Source organism: Ursus americanus, chromosome 16, assembly GCF_024610735.1.
Source record: "Ursus americanus isolate L20-20 chromosome 16, mUrsAme1.1.p, whole genome shotgun sequence".
Classification (NCBI taxonomy): domain Eukaryota; kingdom Metazoa; phylum Chordata; class Mammalia; order Carnivora; family Ursidae; genus Ursus; species Ursus americanus.
The window spans coordinates 55,224,572-55,242,438 of NC_142142.1; the positions used below are offsets into that span (position 1 = coordinate 55,224,572).

Consider the following 17,867-nt stretch of genomic DNA (forward strand, 5'->3'; position numbering starts at 1 on the left):
TCTTCAAGCCATTTGTCAGGTGATGTTGAGGCAGCTGGTCCATGGGCTAACACTGAGGATCCCTGCTCTTGGCCTTACGTCCTGACTCCTAGAATGTGAGTGCTGGGGACCCCTGAGAGGTGACAGTGCCACCTCAGCTGCAGATGAGGACTTCAAGGCCTGAGAAGGAAGTTGTCAGACCCAGTCCATGAGGGGTGGCACGGGGAGAGAATCTCCATCTTCTGACTCCTGGGCAGAGCTGTGTACCCTCCTTCGGACAGCACCACATTGCTTACCTGCATCACTCCTTGCAAGGACACGCAAAGGACCCTGAATGACCTCTGTGGGATCAGGAGATGTGGGTTCAGGCCTTGATTCTTCAACCCACCAACTGAGAGATCCAGGGAAAGTCACTTTACCTTTCTGCACTTCAATTTTCTGGTTTGTAGAATCGGGACTTCAGGTCCTCACGCTATTGTTCTTTGAGTAAATGAAACAATGCACGTGAAATGCTTAGCAAGATTTTAATGTTAGTTACTCTTTGTGGTTTTATTACAATTCACTCAAATTTCCCCGCTCCTGATACGACGTCTTTCTCCTACAGCATGTTCATTAGGATTTTGATGCCTTTGTGTCTCCAAGATCAAATGCAGGCTCTCTGGAGGAAGGAGCAGCTCTAGATGTTACAAGCCAATGCCTTAAGCAGTCTGGGGGCAGATCAGCAGGAGGAGAGCCCATGGAGCAGGTGGGAAGTGGAGAGGGAGTGATGAAGGGCACACACTCCAGCCCTGCTGCCAGTCCCCTGAGGATAGGTAACAACGGTGGAGGGCGCTACACAGCCTGTGTCCTCGGGTGGCTGAACCACAATAACCAGTAATATCTGTGTAACAATTTGCACGTGACAAATGCTTTCAATGGATTGCTTCACTTGAGCCTCAAAACAACTCTATCCAGTAGCTGTTCTTACTGCACCTCCAATTTTAGAAAGTAAAAATTGAGGCATCGTCACATCATTTGCCCAGATAACACACTAATAAGCAATAGATCTGATTTTCGACTCATACCTAACTCCCGCCTAGACCAGTGCTATCCAACAGAAAAAGAATGTGAGCCACTTCTGTGGTTTTGAGCTTTCTAATAGCCACATTTTTAAGAAGAAGGAACATATATCATTCATTTTAATCATCTTTTATTTAGCCCAATACATCCAAAATACTATCATTTTAACATATAATCAATATAAAACATTTAAATGGAATGTTTTTCATTATTTTTTATATGGTCTTTAAAATCCAATGTCTATTTTACACTTACAGCACATCTCAATTTACTAGCCACATGTCAAGTGCTTAAGGGCCACACATGGCTAATTGCAACCGGCTATCACCAGGCATCAGACCAGGGATCAACAAAAATCCTTCTGCAAAGTATCAGGTAAATGTCTTGGGTCTCACAGGCCACATTGACACTCTGCTGCATATTCTTTTTCTTTTCTCTTCTTTCCTTTCTACAATCCCTTAAAAATGTAAAATCCATTCTTAGCTGATAGGCTGTAGAAAAATAGGCCACAGATGAGACTTGGCCTGTGGCTCAGGGTCTGCCACACCTGCTCCAGAGTGTAGGCTCACTGAGGGCAGGAATGTGTGCACTACCGTAGCCTCTCGCAGTGCCTGGAATAGAACAGGCCTTCAATAAATAATTTGGAATTGAGTTTAACTGAGGCAGTCAGACAGGATTTATAATTGCCACTTGATAGATGACAAAAGTGAAATCAGAGAGTCAAGCAACTTATCCGAAGTCACATAGTTACCTCCAAGCCCAAAGCTGCCTGACCTCCGGCCCGCTGCTCTTTCCTCCAGTCACGCTTCCCATACATGATGACAACTGTTTCATAGCTGTATTGACAGTCGCTCTGATTCTCAAGTCTTCCATCTTTTCGCCTCTGGATTTGATCTCAAGCTCCGAGACCGCATGCCCCCCAGCGGCCTGGCAGAGAGGAGGAGTTGAGGGGTCCTGCACATCTTAGGAGATGCTGGCGGAGCTCCCGGCAGGTAACACTGTGCATGATGAAAAGCCTATGTCGTGCTCCTACCCCTGTGTTCCAGGATCTCTCCGGAAATGAGTGCTCTTATAAGGTCAGAGGAAATGCATTTCTATTCTCCTTTCTGCCTAAAAGCATCTGCCTCCTTCACAAAGAAGATAGTGAACAAGTTATAATTACACACCATGCACTGGAGAGCATGAAAGTGACATTTAGCAACAAGCCTCGGGTATGTGGTGGCTGCAGTAAATATTACATAATTGCTGCAGCATCGATCCCAACAATTAACACCAAAAAGCAGAGACAGAATGGAAGCTCTCCAAGAAGCTGCCATAACCTGAGAGGAAAACAGAACCCAAAATCTCTCTTGGAGACAGCTCCCCCTCTTTAACATGTTAAGACATTTTTGTGGGGAGGGGGTAATGTTTTCTGTCCAAACAATTTTCCACACATTTTTCCAGAGCCCAGGGAACCAGGGAGCAGACAGGCAGGTGGAGATGGAGACATCAGAAAGTCCTCTGAGGGGGCGGTCCACTTCCAGTCCCCTCAGGTCTACCCCACGACGTTGGTGAATTGGAACTGCAAGGTCAGTGTGACTGGATCACAGAAGTCAAGGAAGGAGCAGGCCTCGGGAGTGGCACAGGGAGGTTAAGGATCAGTCTTGCCTGGAGGCAATTCAGAGTCACTAGAGGGCTTCAGGAGGAGAGGGAGCAGAGCGATTTTGCTTTCTATCAAGAAGCAGAGAGACAGAGAGAGGAAGGCAATGGCCTGACTGTGGCAGTGGGGATGGGGAGAAGTGGACAGGTCCAAGAGGTATTTAAGACATAAAACTGAGAGGACCTGACGCTGATAGGATGTCCATGAATCAAGGATGACCCCAGGCTTCTGGTTTTGCTGACTGGGAGGTTGGGGGTACTGAACCCTGGAAGGAGGGAAGACAGGTTTGGAGGAGAGAGACAACGTGTCAGAGTGTTGGATGCATTAATCATAAGGAGGATTCGAATAAAAGGGAACAGTGGAAATGTGCTCAGAAGAAAGGCTGGGGTGAAGATACAGAAATGTAAATCACCTGTATCCAGAAAGTGCTGGACTACAGAGGTGGTTGAGCTGCCTGGGGAGGAGAAATAGAGCAGCAGAAAAGACCAGGGACACACAAGATAAGGGGCAGAGCCTCCAACAATGGAGACAGAGGAACAAACAGAGAAGGCAAAGGAGAAACAAAGGAGGGGGGGCATCTTAGAAACCAAGGAAGAGGAGGTACACGGCCATGTCTGATGCTAAAGCAAGAAGAAATGAAATTCTCTTATTCATTCAACAAAATTTATTGAACACTTGCAACATGCCTGGCACTATTCTAGGTACAGAAAATAGAGCAGTGACATGATTATAATAAACAAAACTCCCTAACCTTGTGGGAATTTCATGTTACTTGGAGAGAGATAGAATTTAACTAGAAATAAGTGAATTTATTTGGTATAGATAGTGGGTTGAGCAGTAGTTCCAAAAAATATGTCCAAGTCCTAACCCCTGGTAGCATGAATGTGATCTTACTTGGAAATAGGGTATTCATGGATGTAATTAAGTTAAGGATCTCAAGATAAAACCATCCTGGATTTTAGGTGGGCCATAAATCTGATGATTGATGTCCTTATAAGAAAAAAGGAAAAGGATCCTGGAGACAGACACCCAGGGGAGAAGACCATATGCAGATGGAGGCAGAGACTGGACGGATGCATTTACAAGCCAGGAAGCCAGAAGACAGTCTTAGAGCAGACTCTCTTGTACCTTCAAATCTCTCTCTCCTTATAAGAACACCACTCACTCGATTTAGAGTCCATTCTAATCCAGTATGACCTCATCTTAACCTGATCGCACTTGAAGGGACCCAATTTCCCAGTAAGGTCACATTCTCAGGAACTGAGGTTTAGGACTTCAACATATATTTTGTGTGTGGAGGTAGGGATACAATTCAACCCACAACAAATACCATATAATCAATGAATGCAGAAAAAGCACTTGAAAAATTCAACACCCACTCATGATAAAAACTCTCAGCCAACTGGAAATGAAAGCAACTTTTCTCAGCCTGACAAAGAACAACTGCAGAAAACCTCTAGCTAATATCATACTTAATGGGGAAAGAGTGAATACTTTTTCCCTGAGGTAGGGAACAAAGCAAGGATGGCCACTCTTGCTATTTCTATTCATCATCACACTGGAAGTCCTAGCCAGTGAAATGCCTGAATGAGTGAAGGAGTGAACGAAGATTGGAAAGGAAGAATAAACTGTTTCTATTTATAGACAACATGATTATCCATGTAGAAAATCCCGAAGAATCTACAAAAACTTACTAAAATCAATATAAGCAAGTTTAGCAACATCATAGGACACAAAGTCAATATTAAAAAAAAAGCAGTTGAATTTGCATTTACTATCAATGAATAATTAGAAATTGAAATTTACAAAAATACCATTTATAATTGTACCCCAAAACTGTGAAATACTTAAGCATAACAAAACATGTACAGGATCAGTATACTGAAAACTGGAAAACACGAATGAAAGAAATTTTATTTCATTTTATTTTTTTAGAAAGAAATTCTTAAAGATGTAAATAAATAGAGAGATTATTCATGGGCTTGAAGACTTGATGTCGTTAAGATACTGGTTTTCCCCACGGTGAGCTATAGATTAGCCAGTTTCACTCAAAATTTCTGCAGGAATTTTTGCAGAAACCAATACACTGATTCTAAAAGTTTTTATGGAAAGACAAAGGAACTAAAATAGACAAAACAATTCTGAAGGAGTACAATGTTTGAGGAATCACACTACCTGATTTTAAGACGAAATATAACGCTTCAGTGATTCAGGTAGTGTGCTATTGGAAAACAGGGTAGACAAAGCACTGTGCTGGAGCTGGCTCATACCAGCTCATGAGAACCAAATGTTACATTTTTAGGAGTTTTACAGGTTGACTGGTGTCAAATTGGTCACTTGAAATTGTCTACCATGACCGCATTTAAAAAAAAGAAACGAGCAAACACTACAAATCGGGACTCCCCCCGCACCTCCCCCCAAGAGCCAGTTCTCAAACATTGCCAGCCCACCTCTATGTCTAGATCAAGGGAACAAAACAGAGAATTCAGATGCTGACCCACATATAGCTGGGCAATTTATTTTCAACTAAGGTACAAGGGCAATGTAACAGAGAAAGGATCGTCTTTTCCCACCAATAGTGCTGGAACAGTTGGGACCTCCATATGCAAAAATAAACAAATCTTGGAACGCTTGGGTGGCTCAGTCAGTTAAACAGCTGCTTTCAGCCCAGGTCATGATCCCAGGGTCTTAGGATCAGTCCTGTATTGGGCTCCTTGCTCAGCAGGGACCGTGCTTCTCCCTCTGCCTGCCGCTCCCCCTGCGTACTCTCTCTCTCTAAAAAATAAATCTTTAAAAAAAATAATAAAAATTAAAAAATAAACCTCTATCTATTTCTTGCATCTTATATAAAAATTAACTCAAAATGGATCATACACCTCAATGTAAAATCAAAAACTATGAAACTATTAGATGAAAACATAGGAGCAAACCTTTGTGAATTGGGGCTAGACAAGTATTTCTTAGATAGAATACCAGAGTGATAGATAAGACCACCAAAATAAAGAGCTTCTGCTCTTCATAAGACACTGTTATGAGAAAGAAAAGACAAGCTGAAGACTAGGAGAAAATATTTACAAATCACATATCTGATAAAGGACAATACAGAATATATGAAGGATCCTCAAAACGCAATAATAAGAAAGCAAACCCATTTTTCAAAGGGGTGAAAGAATTGAACAGACACTTTGCATAGCAGTAAGTACACAGTAAGATGTTCGACATCATTAGCCACTAGGGAAATACAAATTAAAACCACAATGAGATACCACAACACATCTAGTAAAATGGCAGAAATACTTTTTTTTTAAGTTGATAACCCCAAGCCCTGGGGAGGATGCGGGGCATCTGGAACTCTCATTCATTGCTGGGAGGCATACGAAAATAGCACAGCCATTTCAGAAAGCAGTTCAGCAGTCTCTTCCACACAACCTACCAATCCCACGCCCAGGTAATTTACCCAAGTGAAGTGGAAATTTACAATTACAAAGAAAAAACTGTATGTAAAATTTTAGAGCAATGATATTCATATATCCTCCAAACAGGGAAGTACCTGACATCTCTCAACTGGAGAATGGATGAACAACAATGGAGTATCCCTACGATAGGACCCTACTCAGCCTTATAAAGGAACGAACTACCAATGCACAACAGCACAGATGAATCTCAGGTGCATTGTGCTAAGTGCAAGAAGCCAGACTCCAGGGCTACATAGTACGGGATTCTATTTCTATAACATTCTGAAAGGCAAAAGTTGAGAGACAGAAAACAAGTCATAGGTCACCAGGGGCTGGGAAAGGGAAGGAAAGAGTGGCTACAGGGGAGTTATTTGGAGTGGAAGAATGTTCTCTATCTTGATTGCACTGATGGTTAAACCACTGGATGTGTCAAAACATGCAGAATTGTATACAAATACAGGTGAATTTGACTGTATATACATTATTCCTTAGTGAAAAGAAAAATAAAAAAGGATCACCGTGGCTGTTGGGTTGAGAGCAGACTTGTGGGTCAAGGCTGGAAGCAGGAAGACCATTAAGAGCCCAGATGAGAGATACAGTGACTTGGACTGAACGTGGCTCCTAGAATATGGCAGGACATAGGTCATCAGTGACTGGCGGACACAGCTGCAAAGAAGAGGAAAGAGTGAGGGGTGAGGTGAGCATGTGCAGACAGCCCTGGATCCTGGGCCACTGATGACTCTTTCAAGAAACCCACATGGACCGGTCCTACTAGATGAGCCCCAGCTCAGGGACTTCCCTGGGACTTTCCCGATTTGAACCCTGCAAGTCCTGCATCCAGGGAAACCCTGAAGTCCCAAGCACACCAGTACAGGTGGTCATCTAAGCCTGGTCCCTGACCTGCCCAAACCAAAGGGCTGCTCCATTCAAGGCCCAGACAGCTGCTTTGGTCGCCCTGCAGTTCTGCCTGCCCTATGGGCTGGTGTCACTGCCCTCCATCTCTGACAAGCCTCCAAGCTCCCTTCTGATACTGCTCACATGTGAGGGGCTGCAGGAATGCTTAATTACAGAGCGGCCCTCTGCTGCTTTCCACATCACCTTCCCTTCAGCCACTTGTATGAAGGCTGTCAGATGACTCTTGAATCAGGAAGAAATGAAAGAGTGGATTCATCACTCCACTGCCAGGAAGTCAGGAGCACTGAGTTGGGGATGCACCTTCCCCTCTCATCTCACTTCTGCAAAGCCTCTCTTGAAACAGACTCTGTGACTTTTGCTTTGGTCTTACCCATCTTGACATCTCCACGGTTGTGCATGTTGAAAACACCCCCTCCTTCTCAGCATCTCTCTGCTTGCTACCATGCCCCCCTCTCCTAGAACTCCTCCTACCTTTCCAATAGGTTTCTCAGCTTCCTGATTGCCTAATGAAGCACGTGCTGGCAGAGCAGTGTGGAGTGACATCTGAGGGTTGGGACTTTGACATTAAACAGGACCTGGGTTCGAATCCGAGATTTGTCAATTTCTAGCAGCATGACTTTTGACACATTACTCCTCTGAACTTCAGGTTCACCCTCTGTAGAATGGGTATACTGAATGCCACCTGATCGGATTATTGTGAGAATGAAATGAAATGAGAGTATGTATACAGGTGAAAAAAGCTCAGCACAAACTTGTAACAGAACGAGCAGCACATAAACGCAGCTCTTGGTGTTACAACATCTTTCCAACAGTAATGTTCAACAACAGGGAAGTGGTTAATAAGCTACACCATGATTTATTTATAAAATACTATATGACGAAGCCATTAAAAATAATGTTCTGAAGAATATTTAATGACACAGAAAAATGTTCACAATATAATTTTAAGAGAAAAAAATCAGGCCATAAAACTCAGGTCCCTATTCTGTTCTTTAAAAGTAGTGTGAGTGTGTGTGCATGTCGTGCATATGTATTTAAAAAAAAAGAAATCTATAAAATGTTGGCTGTTTTCGTCTTTTCCACTTCTTCACTTCTTTATATTCTTCTGAATTTTCAAGGTTTTGCTAATTAACATGTGTTACGATCATAACAATAGATATTTTTGAAATTCAGTCACCAATTTTTTCATTCAACAGATTTTTTTCTAGCACACGTTATGTGCCAAGCAATATTTGAGACTCTGGGAATGCTACAGTAAAGAAGCTAACAGACAGGTTTTTCTCAAGATACCACCTAGCCTTGCACTGAATTCTCCTTATTTTACGCACTTGTTTTGTCTCCACAAATAAATTAATTCCTCGAGGGAAGGAAGCACATGGTTGTCTTCTCTGGAGCCTTAGCACGTTGTACTCCATGCTCTCAGGAAGAACTCAGTAATGCGTTGCTCTTCAAGACCTGAGCGTCGGTTGAAAAGGAGCCAGTTTCCTACAATCGGTTATTATAGGAAGTAAAGAAGAGGTGCCTTTTATATGGGGCTACTTTCTCCCTTCCTCCCTTGTCCTGGGCATGAGAGGGCTGACAGTCAAAGCTGTCACCTTCAATGGGTTTTCCTGGAAGCACGGAGCCTCGTGGCTGGTCTAGCCCTCTGTGAAGCAGTTCACTTCTCCAGCCTGCACCAGAATACGTACCAGATCCGCCTTTTCCCACATTTGAGGAACTTGAGAGCAGGTTGGACGGCTTCTTTATTTTTTTTATACCAAGAATCCCTCAGGTGGTCTGGTGAAACCTATGGACCTTTCTCAGAATAATGTTTCTCAACCTGTAAATACACAGGACTACAAAAAAAGAAAAAAGGAAAAAAAAAAAACCTAAATATGCTGCAATAAAATTAAAGTATTTTAAAGTATTTTAAAATCCTCTTTGCTATAATAATAGATTTGCTTCTTTGTGCTGCATTTTAAAAAATTACATTTGAAATATAGTCCAGTTAAAATCAAATTTTAATTTTTAAAGATAACCCTACATAAAGACTGCTTTGGCTTACCTTAAATAAGAACATAAAATGGTGGAATGGTTTTTTTTCAAGATAATAAGCATGTCCTGTTAGAAATCCAGTTGATTTTGATATGTTTTTTTTGGTGACGATGTTGAAAATCCAAGCCTCAAAGATACAGTGTTGAAAATGTGATTAAAGCCTCCACAGCACTTTCACAAAGTTAAGTGTCTCCTGACGACCACCAAAACTCCCTGAGGCTTTTTAGTGAACCTCTAGTTATAGTGGGTTTGTGGTCCTAAGATCAATGAATTCATCTTTGGCTAGGTCAACACCTCTGATTCAATTTATATCAGAAAGAAAAAGAACGCTAGGGTTCAATTTTGTTACCATCAAGATAGAAATAACCTTTGAAAGAGTTCTAAAGTACTTCCAGGTGTTTGTAGATTACTCTTTTCAAGGAAATTGACAGACTTTTCTAACTCAGCTCCATTGAGGTAAAGCACTTGAAAGTTTGCAAAGATGTCAGCCTCGTGTCAGCCGTGTAGCCAGGAAAGCTCAGAATGTTTTCAGAGGCATCCATAATGGTGACATCAGAGAGTTAAGAGTCATCTCATTCCTATGGTCAAAAATACCTGCCAAGGAAGCGAACCAACCCACAGGCAAAATTCTTTCTTTCAAAGTGCTCCAAGAAAGGATTTTCTGTTTCTATTAGAAAAAGTAAAACTTGCCTCTTCAAAGTCAGTGAGCTTCTCTAAGTTAGAGGAGCCCCTCATTTTCTAGTTTCTTGACACACCCTGTAAAAATACATGATTCGGAGACACGCTTTTGATGAAGTTGATGACTTTTATGATCGCCCACAAAACTTCTCCCAGGATTTTTTGAAAAGCCTGAATATGTCTGGGTTAAATGCAGCAAGTGAAAACACAAGAATTCTTTGTTGACGTGAGCAGGGTCATCATGAACAAAACAAGGAGGCAGCTATGTTGAAAGAGGTCTATAGTTTCATTGAGTGGCTTGCTGAGGGGAGTGGCAGGGCTGCCAATCCCTCCATAATCCACTTCAAAATATGTCAACCGTTCTTCATGGAAGCAGCTCCTCTGACTAGAGAGTCATTTCCCTGCTTCTCATCATGCCCAGTGCGTGTGGCTTTTGGTAAACTTCCTCCAGAAAAGTGAGCCTTCTTGTTTGGCACTTGCTAAGAAACTTCAGGAGTGCTTCCAGAAGAAGTTTTCATGAAACGGCAAATCCACATTTTCGAAGTATCTTGACTTTTTCAAACTGAGCTTTCTTCATCCACATACACACAAAGCTCTTCAATTCCTTGGATGCATTTTCTAGATTGACAGACATGAGAGACTCTCTCTTCCTGACTTCAAAACTCCCTTCTCAAGAATCTTTCCACAATAGTAGGGAAGTCATTGTGGCTTTTATGTCCCATCCCTTCATTAATGTAAAGAAACCAGGTACACAGTTTTGATCATACCCTCCTTTTCTTTGCCAGCTCAAGATAAACTGGGTCTGTAAAAAATAAATAATACATAAAGCTTAAAATATTTTTGTTCTTCGACATTCTTTGAAATGTAATATTTTGTTTATGGTTCCTAAGTCATTTATTTGATAAAGCTATATAGGAGGGAATAATTTGTATGTTAATTAAGTTAAGTATAAAACATTCATTAAATTTTATGAAAGGTAAGTAAAATAAGGGAGTTTTTATGATTAGCCAGAGTGTTTGCCCTGGTAACAACTTCTCACCTTTGCGTAGACCAGGGGATTAGACAGTTGCTCAACAGTCCTGTTCTTGAAATTCAGCTATTGCTTCATGTGACTCTCTGTGACTTTCTAGAAATAATGGTCCTCATTTCTCATAGCGTCACTGTTTCCCACAAAGGTATTCTTTTAAATGTGTGGCATTTTCACAGAACAAAACATAAGAACAACATGTGAAGAATATACTGTGCGTGCAAGACTCTACTTCAAAACACAAACGTTGTGCAAACAGAGAGTAAAAATGAAAAATAAATCAGAGAAAGGACTTCCACTGCTCACAGAGCTTACCACACTGCGCATAACCCGTGTCACGGTGCAATCTGTTAGCGATCACAAGGAGTTACTCTAAATCTCACACTTCGACAGTCCGCTCAGCCATCAGACATGTTTGAACTCGTCTGTGTCACCAAAGGCTGCGCTGCCGACGGAGAGTGAAAAACTTGCATTAGAGCAATTCAGATGGACAAAACTTGGGCAAACTATGAAAATGATTCAACTCCTTCTGCATATTGATCCATAAATATTTACAGTTAAGGAATGTTAGAACGTGTGGGTCGCCCCCATGAGAACACTCTAACTCACTGCCCAGTGGCCGCCCTACCCATGTACAGAGTTACCAGACAGTGGCCCGCTAGAGAGGGGGAGAGTTCTTCCGGAAGACTGATCCCACATTTCCAGGGGCTATCTAATAGCTTCTGTAATTTCAAAATAGTGGTGGGTGTAAATGACATTTCAGATACCTACAGCAACTGTAATGTGATATGAAAATATTTATGATTTCCATTGATGACAAAAATCACAGGTCATGCTCATATTAGCAGCTTGTTGTCACACTCATAATTGAAGGAAATGCTACATCTCAGATACAGGATAGTAAAAATGAAGCTGTAATTTTTCCCTACCCACGTTCACGGCCGCTCCAACTTCTATTCCACAAATTCAGCTAAGAACCTCTGTTTTATGTTGTTCATAATGGTCCAAGAGAATGGTTTCTAAATTTCAGATAAGAGAAATGAGAAAAAACAGCAAGTTTTTATAATGCTAAATTTTTTAAGCTTAAAAGGTTTTCTTTCTTCTTTGCTTTTAAAATATCCTTTTGATGAAATGATAGAGACAGTAGATAGTAATTGTTTTAAGTCTTCAGGTAAAAATGAAAAGTTGTCAATCCTGTCACCAGTTGTCTCACCCACTCCTTTTATCATGTTTATTGGTCTAAGAAATCCAAAATCTGGGACTTGGTCCATGACACCAATATCTAGTCTCACCTAACAGAAGCTGGGGTCCACTTATCCGCTCCTCAGGGAAGGTGACCCGTTCCTAGTCCAGAGCAAAATCCTGAGCTGTCACGGTAACCCTACTGCCTGGGCAGAGATTGATTTACAGGATGGAGACGTGCCTCACTCTGGCCAGTTGAACCTGAAAATAATGGGACTGTGACTGGGTGTCTAATGTCTGGAAATGCTAATCCCACCACCCAGAAGCCCTGCCACCAAGGCATTCCTTGCTATGTGACATGGTTCCTAATTGTTTATGACCACTGAGTTGGGGGATTTCTCTAACATACAAGTGAAGTTATCCTAACTGACCCAGCTAGAAATTTTGGGAAGCTTTTGAAAGGGGCATTACCTCTTAAAAAATCGCATCAGGATATTGAATGAACTTGCCTTCCCTATTTATGTCAATTATTCCCTCCTTCAGCCCTAACTCAAGCCACTCCCTGCCGTGTTGCTGATTTTACCTCCTACATATCCCCCAATCCTTCTTTCCACTTCCACTGCCAACTCTAGCCCAGCTATTGCCAGCTGTTCAGTCTACACAAGTGATAAGCACAGCCCTCCAACCAGCTTTCTTGCTCCCATGAGGGCCTCTTCCAAACCACAGCCAAGTGATTTTGTTTCAGGGCAGACCAGCTCACATCACTTTCCTGGTTAGAACCTTGCAATGGTTTTCTACTGTACTTGGAATAAAGTGCAAACTACTTAAGTTACCTGCAAAGCTCTACAGCACTTGGCCCTCCGCACCCCTCACCCCTGCCCTCTAGGCTACAGTCACACAGTTCCCCACCCCCACCCCTGCTGCACCTCCTTAGAGCCTTCAGACCCTTGAGATCTCTGCTCTGCAACCACTTCCTCAGGGAGATCTTCAATGACCACATCTTCGCCCAGGACAAGATCTGGCCACCAGTATGTACACTCCACAGTACTCTGTATAGTCTTTCCTCGTATTTAACACAATTTTCAATGACCCATTTATTTGTGGGATTAGTTGATGTCTTTTTTCCCTATTGAAATGTAAGCTCCCTGTCTTGTTCACCACTGCATTCCCAGCCCCTAAAAGAGTGTAGGTGTTTTAAAAGATACTTGTGGAATGAATGGTTAGATGTTCACAAATTGTCACAGATATTCCCAGGCAGCAGCTTGTCTCTAACAAGTATCTGTTTTCATAAACATTACACAGGATCTCTGTTCACCAGCTCCCAGGGTTCTGCTAGCAGGCCCCCTGATTACTCCCTCTCTGCCCAGTGCTAGAGGTGGAGAGCAGAGTGCCCTCCTACTGGTTCTAAGGGTGACTCAAGTCTCACCAACATTCTCTCCACAGCATGGAAGGAGGCAAGATTGCATAATGTCTGTTACGGAATGAATGTTTGTGTCCCTCCAAAATTCATATATCAAAGCCCTAACATCACAATGTGGTGGTATTAGGAGGTAGGGCCTTTGGGACAGGACTAGATTTAATGAGTTCATGAGGGTACGGTCCTTATGATGGAATTAATGTCCTTATAAGAAGAGAAAGATACTAGAACTCTGTCTCTCTCCCTCTCTCTTTCTCTGTCAGCTGTGGGAGGACACAGCAAGAAGGTGGCCCTCTGTAAACCGGGAAGAGAGATCTCGGCAGACACGGATTCTGTGGGCATCTTGATCTTGGACTTCCCAGCCTCCAAACTGTGAGAAATAAACCATCACGTCAATGGGTTTTGTTACAGCAGCCTGACTAAGAAAACAAATCAACATGTAGGCTACAGAATCACAGGCATGGGCTCACTCCAGTTCTGCCACTTCCCAGTTACATCCCCTGGGGCCGAGGTAGCTAGTATGTCAGAACCTCAGGGCCTCAAACCACACAGAGTTGCCATGGGGATTAAAGGAGGAAGGCTCTCAGCAGAATGCCTGGCATGCAGTGTAAACACTGAGCCACATTGTCTATGCTTGTCTGAATTACTGTCATAGGGCTGAGGCACAACCTTAAAGATTAACTAGTAAACAGGCTGATTTCACAGATGAGGAAACATGATCCAAAGAGGCTCCAGTGGCAGAACCAGCAGGAGGAGCCAGGGCAGTGGGTGCCTTTCCATCACAGTGGGTGCTCTGACAGCTCACGGCCCTCCCAGGGCTGAGAAAGAGCATGAAGGGGGAGAAGCCAGGGGACTCTTTCCTCCAGGCCTAGGATGGATTGAACAAATAAGTGAATGCAGAAAGGACCAGAGGGGCGCTTCTCTGCCCCCAGAGAATATCCATCCCCCTAGGAGCATAAACAGACATAGTCTAGGAGAACGTCCTAATTAACCCAGTACTGTCCATCTCTTTTACCTGGCCTCGACGTTCCAGACTGTTTACTTGGCTTTCTTTCAACACTGTGGTAGCTTTCTCCCTGTCCTGGGCCCAACATAAATGAATTTCCTGCTAATAGCATCCTCACATCAACACCCAAAGGTTATTCTGTGAGGATGCAATTCAGAGACAGCCTCATGTGCACATACACATCGAACAAAAAATATATTCCTTGATGCATGCCTGATGTTGCAGCTGAGTAGCTGCTTGACAACCATGGGGAAGAAGAGAAAGAGAGAAAGAGCGAGAGGGAGACAGAGAAAGACAAGAACCTGTAAGAAGTGCATGTGCCCACAGGAGCAACATAATCAATCACTTCTAAAGGGCATACTTCCTCTGGAGAAAAGGTTTAAGGGGATAAGCAAGCAGATGTAATGAAGAATTTTGAATCTATTGATTGAAATCTGTTGTATTTCCTAACTATTTGAGAACACATCATTTTTGCATTAGGCAATCAATTTATGACTTATGTAAATAGAAAACAGAAACTTTCCAAGAGATGGGCAAGTTTAGCAGAGACGCCTCATTCTGTTACACTGCAAAGCCCACCTGTCCCTCCCTGTTGTCTCTGTGATGAGACGCACCCAGGCGTCTCCAGACTGAAGGCCCCCTCTATTCCTCCACTATTAATAACAATCTCCATGATGACAAGCAGCTGTTCCCAGAATGCACCACACTCTCCTTTGTCTCCTGCCTCTGCCAGAGTTGCTCCCCTGCCTGAGACCCCCTCCTCTGGCTTCTTTACCCACCCCTGTCCACCATTATTCATCTAGAAGGCGGCCCTGCAACACCATCTTCCACTGAAGCCCTACCTGGTGTCCCCAGGCAGCGTTCAGATCTCCTTCCAGTGGGTTCCAGTGGAGCCTTGTACCCCCGCTCTTATGACAACGATCACACTGCTGTAACTACTACTTTTAAGACAGAGATTTTTTTCCCCCACATTTTTATGTTCTGATAAGTCACTCTACCTACTCCTATTGTGATACTGACTACTCTGCCCAAAGTGCTCAATTTTGAAACATACCCTTTTTTCACATCTGTATGTTTCTAAAATAAGGATGTTTTGCAAACAATGTGTACATTTAGTGTGATACTGTTTCTGATTTTTTTTCCTCAGAAACTCTTACGTCGAGAGTGCATCTTAAAATCAAAGAAATAATGACCCTTTTTGTGTGTCTCATCTCCCCTCTCCACTATGAATTGTGGGAGCAGGACCTGTGTTCTGACCATCTTCATGTGTCCATCCCTTTGCAGAATGCCAGTCACTGCTCAATAGATGGAGAAGGGAGGGAGGGACAAAGAAGGAAGAAAACAAGGAAGGGAATCTCCTACACTCTACAACCTACAAAGCACCTTCACATCCTGCTTTCACTTAGCTTGATATCCCATCGGAGGGCATGGGGGCTTCTCTCCCAGAGATTTTCCTTGGAGTTTTCCTGGTTACTGCTGTCCGGGCACTCACATCTGCTATAGGTCCTCAGCACAATGCGAGGCAGTCAGCCAGCTCGGGCACGCGCTACAGAGGGAGAAGCAATCAGTAGGAAAATCACAGATTCTGGTATCCTGCAATTCAGCATCACTGGCCAGATGACTCTTCTGTGAACCCTGCCCCCCCCCCCCACCGCTGTGGGCAAGAGCTCAGCCCAGTGAGCTCTGTCACATCTCAGCTCTTTGTCAGGCCCACTGAGCTGCCAAACTCACTCCTACCTTTCCGCCTATTTCCCAAGACTCCAGTCAGAGGCTTTCCTCACTTCCCCCAACTCTCCAGTGACATGTTCCCTGGACCTCAGCTCCCCTTGGACCTCACCGTCCTCTGAAGAGCACCCGCCATCTGGTCTAGAATTACTAGCACCATTCATACTATTCTTTTATGGTGTTTCCCACAGCAGAGAGCTAAGCACATATCTGATCAGAGTTCAAACATGACTGAAACAAATTAATATGACAATCAGCTTTTCTGGGCTCCTCTACCCTTCTTTATTTCCTTGGTCCACCATTCCTTCTGCTTCTAGCCCAGACAAATCCTTCTCTTGGAAGCTCTCTGGTTGGTTGAGAATTATGCCCCTTGCTTATGGTTTTTCCAGGTACTTTGTTGGAGGTACGCCTGGACCATGCTCCAAGTAGCCCCCTGAAACTCAGGCCCTATCGGACAGCTCTCTGAACTAGGCTCTGTCCTTACAGGTTCTTCTCTGTTCCAGTCAGATAACCACTTTCATGGGTTCCACTGCAATGCTTTGAACATCAAGGTGGGATTAGAAGTGGGAGAAGGGTCACTATGTGACACTGTTGGCCTGTCCAGGCGGCTCTATTAGGCTCTGTTGACACAAGCTGCTGTCAAGCCAGGTTTTCATTCTTCATATCGTTAAAAAAACAAAATTCAACTGAGTAAATTTGAAGATCTAATTGGCTTTATTCAATGATTCATGAATCAGGCAGCATCCCATCTAGCATGCAGAAAGGAGCTCCAAAGAACCATACAAAATAAAAGGCTTCTATAGGCGGAAAAGGGGCAAGATGAAGAGTGGACTGTTTCAGGCAAGGTCACCTTCCTTTGGGTAAAGGCAGGGGTCTCTCAGGCACATGACCTCGTTGGCGCTGACGAGTGATTCCAGCTTGACTGGTCACAGGTCACATTCCTGGGAGAGGCTGAAATTGCACTTAGGTTGGGTGCTAAGTCTTGGTTTGCTGATGTGGAACTTAGCACAAGTGACTCCATTTTAGGACTGTTGTTTCTTTGTACAAATGATTTGGGGGGGGGTTGGTTGTTTTTTTTTTTTAATTGATTAATTGATTGATTTTACGGAAACTGCATGAGAGCCAAAGGCAGAGAGAGAGGCAGTGGGAGAGAGAACCTGAAGCAGATTTGACACTGAGTGCAGAGCCTGACACGGGGCTGGATCTCATGAGCCTGAGATCAGGACTTGAGCTGAAACCAGGAGTTGGATGCTTAATCGACAGCGCCACCCAGGAGCCCCATGAACAACTGATTTTGTAAACCTAAGGGGGGTTATTTACGTTTGCCCCTATTAAATTCCATCATGTTTAGCCTTATCACTCTGGCTGGTGGTGACCGTTTTGAGGCTTCATTCCGTCCTTTCAATTCCTCATCATGGTGGAAGCAGGGTACTCAGGCTTTGTGGGGGGGCATCAATGAAAGAATCAACACCATGTCTATAGCAGGGCTTTAATTCGCTTCTTAGTGAATTTAATTCTTAGCCCTGAGATCCCGTGAGGACTGGGCAGCTGAACAGCCTGGGAGGGCGAGTTTTTATAAGAGTGGCACATGCCCAGTAATTACCATCTTATCCCACCTTCTCCCTTGGATTCCTCCCACAATGCTCCCTGTCTCACTGAATGGAAGGTATTCGTAATTCTTCCTTCACCTTCAGCCTGCACATGAAATCAGTTCCTTAGTCCCATCAACTGACGCTATCACCCCAATTAAT

At 43.4% G+C, this 17,867-nt stretch overlaps 1 long non-coding RNA gene across 1 annotated transcript in view; it reads right to left on the minus strand.

The window, feature by feature from the left end:
• Positions 1–1,151: 1,151 nt before the first annotated feature.
• The window catches only part of LOC123792575 (uncharacterized), a 108,495-nt gene continuing 91,779 nt past the window's right edge, over positions 1,152–17,867 (minus strand). The window contains exons 7-14 of the long non-coding RNA XR_015727016.1: positions 12,079–15,937; positions 11,716–11,805; positions 11,102–11,231; positions 10,799–10,939; positions 9,092–10,561; positions 8,736–8,882; positions 6,651–6,798; positions 1,152–2,165 (exon numbers count right to left, since the gene is read on the minus strand). This is a non-coding gene — a long non-coding RNA (uncharacterized LOC123792575). The remainder of the gene's footprint in view (positions 2,166–6,650; positions 6,799–8,735; positions 8,883–9,091; positions 10,562–10,798; positions 10,940–11,101; positions 11,232–11,715; positions 11,806–12,078; positions 15,938–17,867) is intronic.